Here is a 9,070-nt window from a genome sequence, read left to right as displayed (position 1 = left end):
TACGTTCTGTGAGATTGGCTGTTCTAGCATGTACCCCACTTCCAGTTTATTGTCACTTAAGTCAGGAGTAAAGGAAGCAATGACATCAGCCACTTGGCGCTCAATTGATTGGAACTTGGCAACCTGACACTTGCGTCTATTGACTCCGCATTTGTGTGAGCCAGCACGGCGATGTCCTGAGATCAGTTTCAGCTCCCCTCGGACTTAATGGAAACTGGTAACCAGAACACACTCGAGCACACCTCACACACACAGTGTCATGCACCTCAGCTGTCAGGACTGGGCTGACCTAACAGAAGCTGTCACACACTCCTGTCAGTGCCACAAAACATTTTGCAGTTTCCATTACTCGCGTGTCCGAGAACGATTCCATTAATTCCTTAAGGCACTAGATCCACTCCTCACAAAAGGTTTGTGATAGGTACAATTTGCTGTTCTCTCACAAGTAGCTGAACACAACTGTTTATTCATGAATCAACCCATACATGACCTACTTCAATTGGAATAGGCATTGAAAGAGTCCTCTTCATCATGCTGTTCACATTTGGACATCATGCGACCAAGATAACACCTAACAATTGATCCACTCTACCTCACCAATGCAGAGCTTCAAACAGAACATTGCCAGAGTCAAGCGGCAACTGAAATTATCATGTCATCGGCAGCAGCTGAAGAGTCTCAGAAAGCTTGAAGTGGACGTCCTTGGAAATCCATTAATTGTGCAGACGCCTGTTTTTTGCCGTCCACTTCCTTGTTAGGCAGTAAGTTGTGCCAAAAGCATTGAACTTGCTTTTTGAAAATGGTTGCAAACATTGCTAGGATAAGACCTATTCTATCCACGAGTGATGCAGAGATGACAGTCCACGCCTTTGTTATTTTTCAGCTCGACTATTGTAAATTTCTAGTTTCTGGTCGTGGCATGTCTACTTTCAAAGGCCTGTTATTGATACAAATTGCTGCAGCAAGACCTTTGACTGGGTAAAGAGTTTGATCAAATGAACCCTATACTGGGTCAACTTGCGCTGGGTCACGGTCCACATGAAATCAAATTTTACTTAAAATATTACATGGATTAGCACCTTCCCGTCTTGCTGACTAAGTACCTTTTGCATCTGAAACCTACAACATGCTGCTTTTCAGGTGACTCAGAGCCACAAGAAAATGAGCAGGTCCAAGTATTCTATATTTGGGCTCCAGTACTCTGGAATGTTCTACCCTTGGGAATTAAAGCTGCTACCTCTGTAGAAATATTAAAATCTTGGATTAAGACTGATTTCTTCACACCGGTGTTTTGTTTCACCACGCCAATAGTATCCTACCTTAGCCCTTTAGTTCTAGATTTTGGCTCTTAAAATACTAACTCATTATTATTTCGGATTGTTTTTTTTTCTTTGACAATTTTGCAATTTATTCCCCTCCTCTTAACTGTACTGGTCTGGACATGTTGGACTGCATGCACACCTTGGTGACATTGGACACCTGAACCTGGAAGCCATGTGGACAGTTGCGTTTTTAAAAGAGTAAGAGACTGACCTCTAGCGTCCGTTTATAGCATTGCCAGTGTCAGACTGTCGTCCTGCAAATTGCGACTGAACAATCGAGGAGATGCACGTGTTTGGGTGAAGAGATACTCACAACATTTGTGCATTTTTTTATGTTTGGGCATCCTGTTGAAATATAACTTGAAATCTTCACTCGATTAAGAATTGTGACAGCTATTAAAACAAATGTGACAAGTGGCCCCACCAGGAAGAAAAAGTGCTTTTTGCTGAGCCCCCACAGTGGCCTCACACAATACAATATGGCAACAGCCTCACTCCTACCAATGCTTCATTCGGTCACAACAAAAGCAACAACAACAACAACAACAAAACCAAAACATAACTATAACTCCCATGAATCCACCCAATTTTCCTAGCGTCTTCTAGCTAACTTTGGGCTGGAGCTGAGAGTCAGAAAAGTAAGACAGGCCTGCTCTGTTGCACCAAACCTCACATCATAAGCATTTATTTGGTTATTTATTTAAAATGGAGGGACACAGTTCCCACTTGTTGCACTGCAGCTGGCCTGCCTCATGCAGAAATTAGCATTTTGACCACAACTGCTATCTTATGGCTTATACTTGTGTTGAAAATGGACGTTAAAAAAAAGGTTAAAAGACTTGCCCGTGGTCAACTTTTTATTAACCTGAAGCCACGTATTGCTGCCCTTCTTTTCCTCTTTTCCCCCTGTCATGGATTGGTGGTGACCAGCTCACTGTCATAGTGACCTTGGTGATATTGGACACCTGAACCTGGAAGTCCGTGCCCGGATGTTCTGAGTAGACTTAAAGAATGAAATCAACATTTCGAACCTTGAGGTGAATTTGGAGCAAATAATGAAGAGTAGGTTCACGGTAGTGCTTTTTATATTCATCGCAAAAGCCAAATATCCTTAACTTTTTGGTGAGGAGAGGTAGTGTATGTTGGAAGAGTTTTACAGTGGTTGGCAGGGCATGAAAGTCCTTCAATATGCATGTTACTGCCACCCACCTGTTGATCACCAATCCGGTGCTTTTCCGCTGTCTACTTGCAACCTCTCATCCTCCACAACCCACCCTCCTTCTACCATGTAACCTTGAGAGGTGGCTTCCTTTTGAAAGGGATCTTAATAGTGGCAGTGTGGCCAGCCTTCACTGTTACAGGCTGGCTTGTTAACATGCCCAACACAGAGGAATCCATCTTCGGAGGGTCTCTGTAATAGAGTTTATGATTTTTTTGTCCAGGATTTATGAAATACATTTGCTGTCAAAATCACACACACACACACACACACACACACACACACACACACACACACACACACACACACACACACACACACACACACACACACACACACACACACACACACTATATACTATTAGCTGTCCATCATGTCTGATGATGACACTTGCTCCAAGGGAGGGGAGGATGGGTTGGGTGGGGGGGGGGGGGGGGGGTCAGCGACTCTGTCGCTGGTGCCACTTCTCGTGGGCATAGAGACCGATCCTTGAGCCACAGACTCGACCACAGATGGAGCTAGGGAAAGCGGATACCAGGGGGGTATCAGCTGCACGCTGATGTCGTTGAATGCGTTTCTCGGTTCGTCTGGCTTGCTTAATTTGGTGAATTTGAGAGATTGCAGTGGCACAAGTGATCTGCCAGGTTGGTCTGTTGAGTGCAAGTATTTCAAGCTGCGTGGGGGGTTGACGGCTCGCTTTAGGAGGTCCCTACTGTAGTCCTTGAGGCGTCGCTTTTTCCCCCCAGCTCTGCTTTTCTCCATTAGCTGTCTTAAATAATCTTTAATATGTCTTTAATGTGGGCGGCCCGGTAGTCCAGTGGTTAGCACGTCGGCTTCACAGTGCAGAGGTACCGGGTTCGATTCCAGCTCCGGCCTCCCTGTGTGGAGTTTGCATGTTCTCCCCGGGCCTGCGTGGGTTTTCTCCGGGTGCTCCGGTTTCCTCCCACATTCCAAAAACATGCGTGGCAGGCTGATTGAACACTCTAAATTGTCCCTAGGTGTGAGTGTGAGCGTGGATGGTTGTTCGTCTCTGTGTGCCCTGCGATTGGTTGGCAACCGATTCAGGGTGTCCCCCGCCTACTGCCCGAAGACGGCTGGGATGGGCTCCAGCACCCCCCGCGACCCTAGTGAGGATCAAGCGGCTCGGAAGATGAATGTCTTTAATGTCTTTAATAATATTTTTTATCCATTTGTGTTCATATTGTATTTAATTGAAAGATGTTTGGTTTTTTTCTCTTTCTCCTTTCTACATACATTCTTGCTGCTGGAGGCTGTAAATTTCCCCATTGTGGGACGAATAAAGGATATCGTATCTTATCTTAAAACAAAGATCATCTCAATGGTGGATCTAGTCTTACGGTAGCCACACTGAGTTTCTGAAAGCACACTTTCTGAGATGTGCTTGACCAGCCTGCTGAGCATGATTTTGGCCAAGATCTTTCCTGCGGCGGAGAGGAGAGAGATTCCTCGGCTATTCCCACAGGCTGCTCTGTCCCCTTTCTGCTTATAAATAACAACAATGTTAGCATCCTTCCAATCCTGCGGGACGGTCCCATGTTCCCAGATGTTTTGAATCAGGAGGCGCAGTCGGCGCGTGAGGAGATAACCTCCGTGTTTGAAAACCTCTGCAGGGATGCCATCAGGACCGGCGCTTTTGTTGTTCTTTAGACCCGCAATGGCTTGCTGGGTTTCAGAATAGGATGGTGAGGTGTCGAGGCTCATGATTGTTGGCAGGTCTGGAAGATTGTCCAGAATGTGTGGGTTGACAGGGTTGGTATGGTTGAGAAGATTTTCAAAGTTGTTTGCCCAACGGGCAAGGATCTCATGGTGGTCCTTGAGGAGTGCAGAGCCATCAGCTGATTGGACTGGAGCAATTGCCCGCTTCTTGGGACCATACAGTGCTTTGATGGCATTGTAGAAGCCCTGGGTGTTATTACAGTCTGCCAGGTTTTAGATCTCATTTGCCTTCTGCACCCACCAGGTGTCCTCCATGATACGGAGTGCTCGCTGGGTCACTGTTCTAACTGCAGAAAAGGTGGCTTTACGGGTGAGAGATGTAGGGCAGGACAGGAGAGCTTTATGGGCCTCATGCTTTGCTTTCAGAAGTGTATGTATCTCGGTTTAGTTGCAGTCAAACCAATCCTGGTGGCGCCTCCTTGACTGGCCAAGCACCTCTGAAGCTGTGCTCTGGATAGCCTGGTGCAGAGCTGGCCAGTCACCTGATTCCTCAGGTTTTCAGCAAGGAGTCGCCGGAGGTTGGCTCTGGTGTTGGGGTTGTTCAATGCTGCACAGTTGAGCCTTTTGTTGGGAGCTGTCCTTGGATGAGGGGGTTGAATGCTCATGAGGAGTTTGGATCTGACCACGAGATGGTCAGTCCAACACTCAGCTCCGCGCATGACACGGGTGATGAGGACATCCCGTATGTCCTTTTGACGGACAATCACATAGTCCAGGAGATGCCAGTGTTTGGAGCGGGGGTGCTGCCAGGTGGTCTTAAACCTGTTCTTCATTTGGAAAATGGTGTTAGTGATGACCAACTGATGTTCTGCACAGAGGGAGAGGAGCCGAAGGCCGTTGTTGTTCATTTTTCCCACTCCGTGCTGGCCAATAACTTTGCTCCATACCAGGTGTTCCGTGCCCACCCTAGCATTGAAATCTCCCATGACTATGAGCTTGTCCGTAGCCGGTGTTTGCTGCAGGATGGTGTCCAGAGCTCTGTAGAAATCCTCCTTTATATTGTGCTCGGCATTCAGAGTTGGTGCATAGGCACTGATGAGTGTGCCGAAGCGTCCCTTTGCCAGGGGAATGCGCCATGTCATCAGTCTTTCATTGATGCCGGTGGGGGATTCTGGGATGCGCTTCAGCAGTTGGAACTTCACAGCAAAGTCAACTCCATGGTTTCGACGAGTGCCTTCGGGGACTCCTTTCCAGAAAAAGGTATACCCTGCACCAACTTCTGTCAGGGAGTCCTCTCCATGTTTTCTGGTCTCGCTGAGAGCTGCGATATCGATGTTATACCTCGTGAGCTCTGTGGCCACAAGTGCTGTCCTCCGGTGGGGCCTGTCAGGAGTTTCAGCCAGGTCCAGCAGTGTGCGGACGTTCCACGAAGCTATGCATAGATTTTTTCTATTTCGTTTATTATCCTTTCGACCGCAAGGGGGATGCTCCGACGATTGCGGTTTACCGTCCGGAGTGTGGAGAGCAGACAATTTTTAGACCATTTTTTCTAGGTCCCTCCCCATCACAGGGGTGAGCAGTGTGGAGCTGCTCAGTCACAATGGAAGCTGCCGAAGAGATGCGCTGCTCCATCCCGCAGTGTCAACGACCATCACTCCATTGCCGCCTGTGTGCATGGTTTGGCTAGGCACTCCCAGCCACATCCTTGGCCTGTGCCCACCGCCATTCCACATCGCCACAGGACTTTGGGGGATTAGGGTGATGCAGGGTGGGGGATTGGGTGTGGGGTTGGGGCAAGAAGCTTGCGCAGCGGTTCGGATTAAGGTGAGGGTGTGGGTGCACAGTCCTCACTCCCACCATCTTCACTCCTGCCAGGTGGTTTCCGGTGGCATGAGGGTACCCATGACGACCTTCTCCTGGCAAGAGTTGCAGGGGGCTGCCGGTAGTCCGGTCTGTTGGACTCCGCCTATGCCTGCCCCCAGGTGCCGGTTTGGGATCACTCTTTGTCTGGCCTCTACCCTTCGACCTGTTCGGCTTGGGTGACCCTGCCTGGAGTGCGGGACTCCTGCCAACATAGCTCTCGGGGTCATGGAGACGCGCAAAGTGCCTCACCACGATAAGGTGGTGATCCCATCGAGACACTTGGAGCAAATAAACACACACACACACCCCACCTACTGCCCGAGAGCAGCTTGGATGGGCTCCAGCACACCCGCGACTCTCATGAGGATAAGTGGATAAGAAAATGGATGGATGGTTCGAATGAATGTAAGATTAATCTTTGACAAGTGGAATTTACATTGTTTCAACCAATGAATGTGAACATCCTTTGAGCTCATTTAACAATCCAGGTGGGATTCCCTTTCTCCGTTACATTCTTCAGCTGAAGGTAATGGTGAAGGTAATGAGAAATGGGGGGGGGGGGGGACAACAACAGCACCCATTTGAGTATTTCAAACATAAACTCAGTAACTATAAATAAAGAAAAAAGCAGAAATTACTCTGTACTCACAAAGTATGTCCTCATTAAAGAGGTAAAATAACAACTAAGGATTTCGACTCCGACTAATTAACACAACCTAAATGACTGTTCTTTCTTTCCTCCAGCCGCACAGGACAAATGCGCTTGTGAAGATATTTACATGCCCTGGTGTGCATCTTTGGCAAGTCAGCATCTTGTTACATGGCACTCTAACAAATGTGCTTGTTGTCACTGGGGACCTGTTTGGTTTCTTTCAACTCAGTATGAATTGAGTGTCACGCCTAAACCAAAGGACTTGTGCACACATTTCAACATGTATTTAGTTCAGGTTGACCTCCTGAAGCCTAAATGAGCATTAATTTGACCACACAACTCATTCCTATGAAGATACATTCAAACTCAGAAAATGTGCTCAGCTCGGCCTGAAAATGCATTTAAAATAAATAAAACTCAAATTGAGTGTCACGCGTAAACCAAAGGTTTTATGCACACATTTGAACATGCATTTTGTTCAGGTTGACTTCCTGATGACTAAATGAGCATTAATTTGACCACACAACTCATTCCTATGAAGATACATTCAAAGTCAGAAAACGTGCTCAGCTCAGCATTAATTTGACCACACAACTCATTCCTATGAAGATACATTCAAACTCAGAAAATGTGCTCAGCTCGGCCTGAAAATACATTTAAAGCAATAAAACTCAAATTGAGTGTCACACCTAAACCAAAGGACTTACGCACACATTTCAACATGTATTTAGTTCAGGTTGACCTCCTGAAGCCTAAATGAGCATTAATTTGACCACACAACTCATTCCTATGAATATACATTCAAAGTCAGAAAATGTGCTCAGCTCGGCCTGAAAATGCATTTAAAATAAATAAAACTCAAATTGAGTGTCACGCGTAAACCAAAGGTTTTATGCACACATTTCAACACGTATTTAGTTCAGGTTGACCTCCTGAAGCCTAAATGACAATTAATTTGACTACACAACTCATTCCTATGAAGATGCATTCAAACTCAGAAAATGTGCTCAACTCGGTCTGAAAATGCATTTTAAGCAATAAAAACTCAAATTGAGTGTCACGCCTAAAGCAAAGGACTTATGCGCACACTTCAACATGTATTTTGTTCAGGATGATCCCCTGAAGCCTAAATGAGCATTAATTAAACCACACAACTCATTCCTATGAAAATACATTCAAACTCGGAAAATGTGCTCAGCGCGGCCTGAAAATGCATTTCAAGCAATAAAAACTCAAAATGAGTGTCACGCCTAAACCAAAGGACTTATGCACACACTCAACATGTATTTAGTTCAGGTTGACCTCCTGAAGCCTAAATGAACATTAATTTGACCTCACAACTCATTCCTATGAAGATACATTGAAAGTCAAAAATTGTGCTCAGCTCGGTCTGAAAATGCATTTAAAGCAATAAAAACTCAAATTGAGTGTCACGCCTAAACCAAAGGACTTATGCACACACTCAACATGTATTTAGTTCAGGTTGACCTCCTGAAGCCTAAATGAACATTAATTTGACCTCACAACTCATTCCTATGAAGATACATTGAAAGTCAAAAATTGTGCTCAGCTCGGTCTGAAAATGCATTTAAAGCAATAAAAACTCAAATTGAGTGTCACGCCTAAACCAAAGGACTTATGCACACATTTCAACATGTATTTAGTTCAGGTTGACCTCCTGAAGCCTAAATGAGCATTAATTTGACCACACAACTCATTCCTATGAAGATACATTCAAAATCAAAAAACGTGCTAAGCTCGGCCTGAAAATGCATGTAAAGCAATAAAAATTCTAATTGAGTTTAACGCCTAAACCAAATGACTTATGCACACACTTCAACATGTATTTAGTTCAGGTTGACCTCCTGAAGCCTAAATGAGCATTAATTTGACCACACAACTCATTCCTATGAAGATACATTCAAACTCAGAAAATGTGCTCAACTCGGCCTGAAAATGCATTTAAAATAAATAAAACTCAAATTGAGTGTCACGCGCAAACCAAAGGTTTTATGCACACATTTCAACGCGTATTTAGTTCAGGTTGACCTCCTGAAGCCTAAATGAGCATTAATTTGACCGCACAACTCATTCCTATGAAGATACATTCAAAGTCAAAAAATGTGCTCAGCTCGGTCTGAAAATACATTTAAAGCAATAAAAACTCAAATTGAGTGTCACGCCTAAACCAAAGGACTTATGCACACACTCAACATGTATTTAGTTCAGGTTGACCTCCTGAAGCCTAAATGAGCATTAATTTGACCACACAACTCATTCCTATGAAGATACATTCAAACTCAGAAAATGTGCTCAGCTCGGCCTGAAAATGCATTT

At 45.3% G+C, this 9,070-nt stretch overlaps 1 protein-coding gene across 1 annotated transcript in view; it reads right to left on the bottom strand.

Annotated features, from left to right (window-relative positions):
* The window catches only part of uevld (UEV and lactate/malate dehyrogenase domains), an 82,326-nt gene that overhangs the window by 31,607 nt on the left and 41,649 nt on the right, over positions 1–9,070 (bottom strand). The window lies entirely within an intron of this gene.

The sequence above is a fragment of the Hippocampus zosterae genome, chromosome 3, assembly GCF_025434085.1.
Source record: "Hippocampus zosterae strain Florida chromosome 3, ASM2543408v3, whole genome shotgun sequence".
NCBI classification, from domain to species: domain Eukaryota; kingdom Metazoa; phylum Chordata; class Actinopteri; order Syngnathiformes; family Syngnathidae; genus Hippocampus; species Hippocampus zosterae.
The sequence above is the reverse complement of the archived record's forward strand: the minus strand, read 5'-3'. Positions and strand labels throughout refer to the sequence as shown.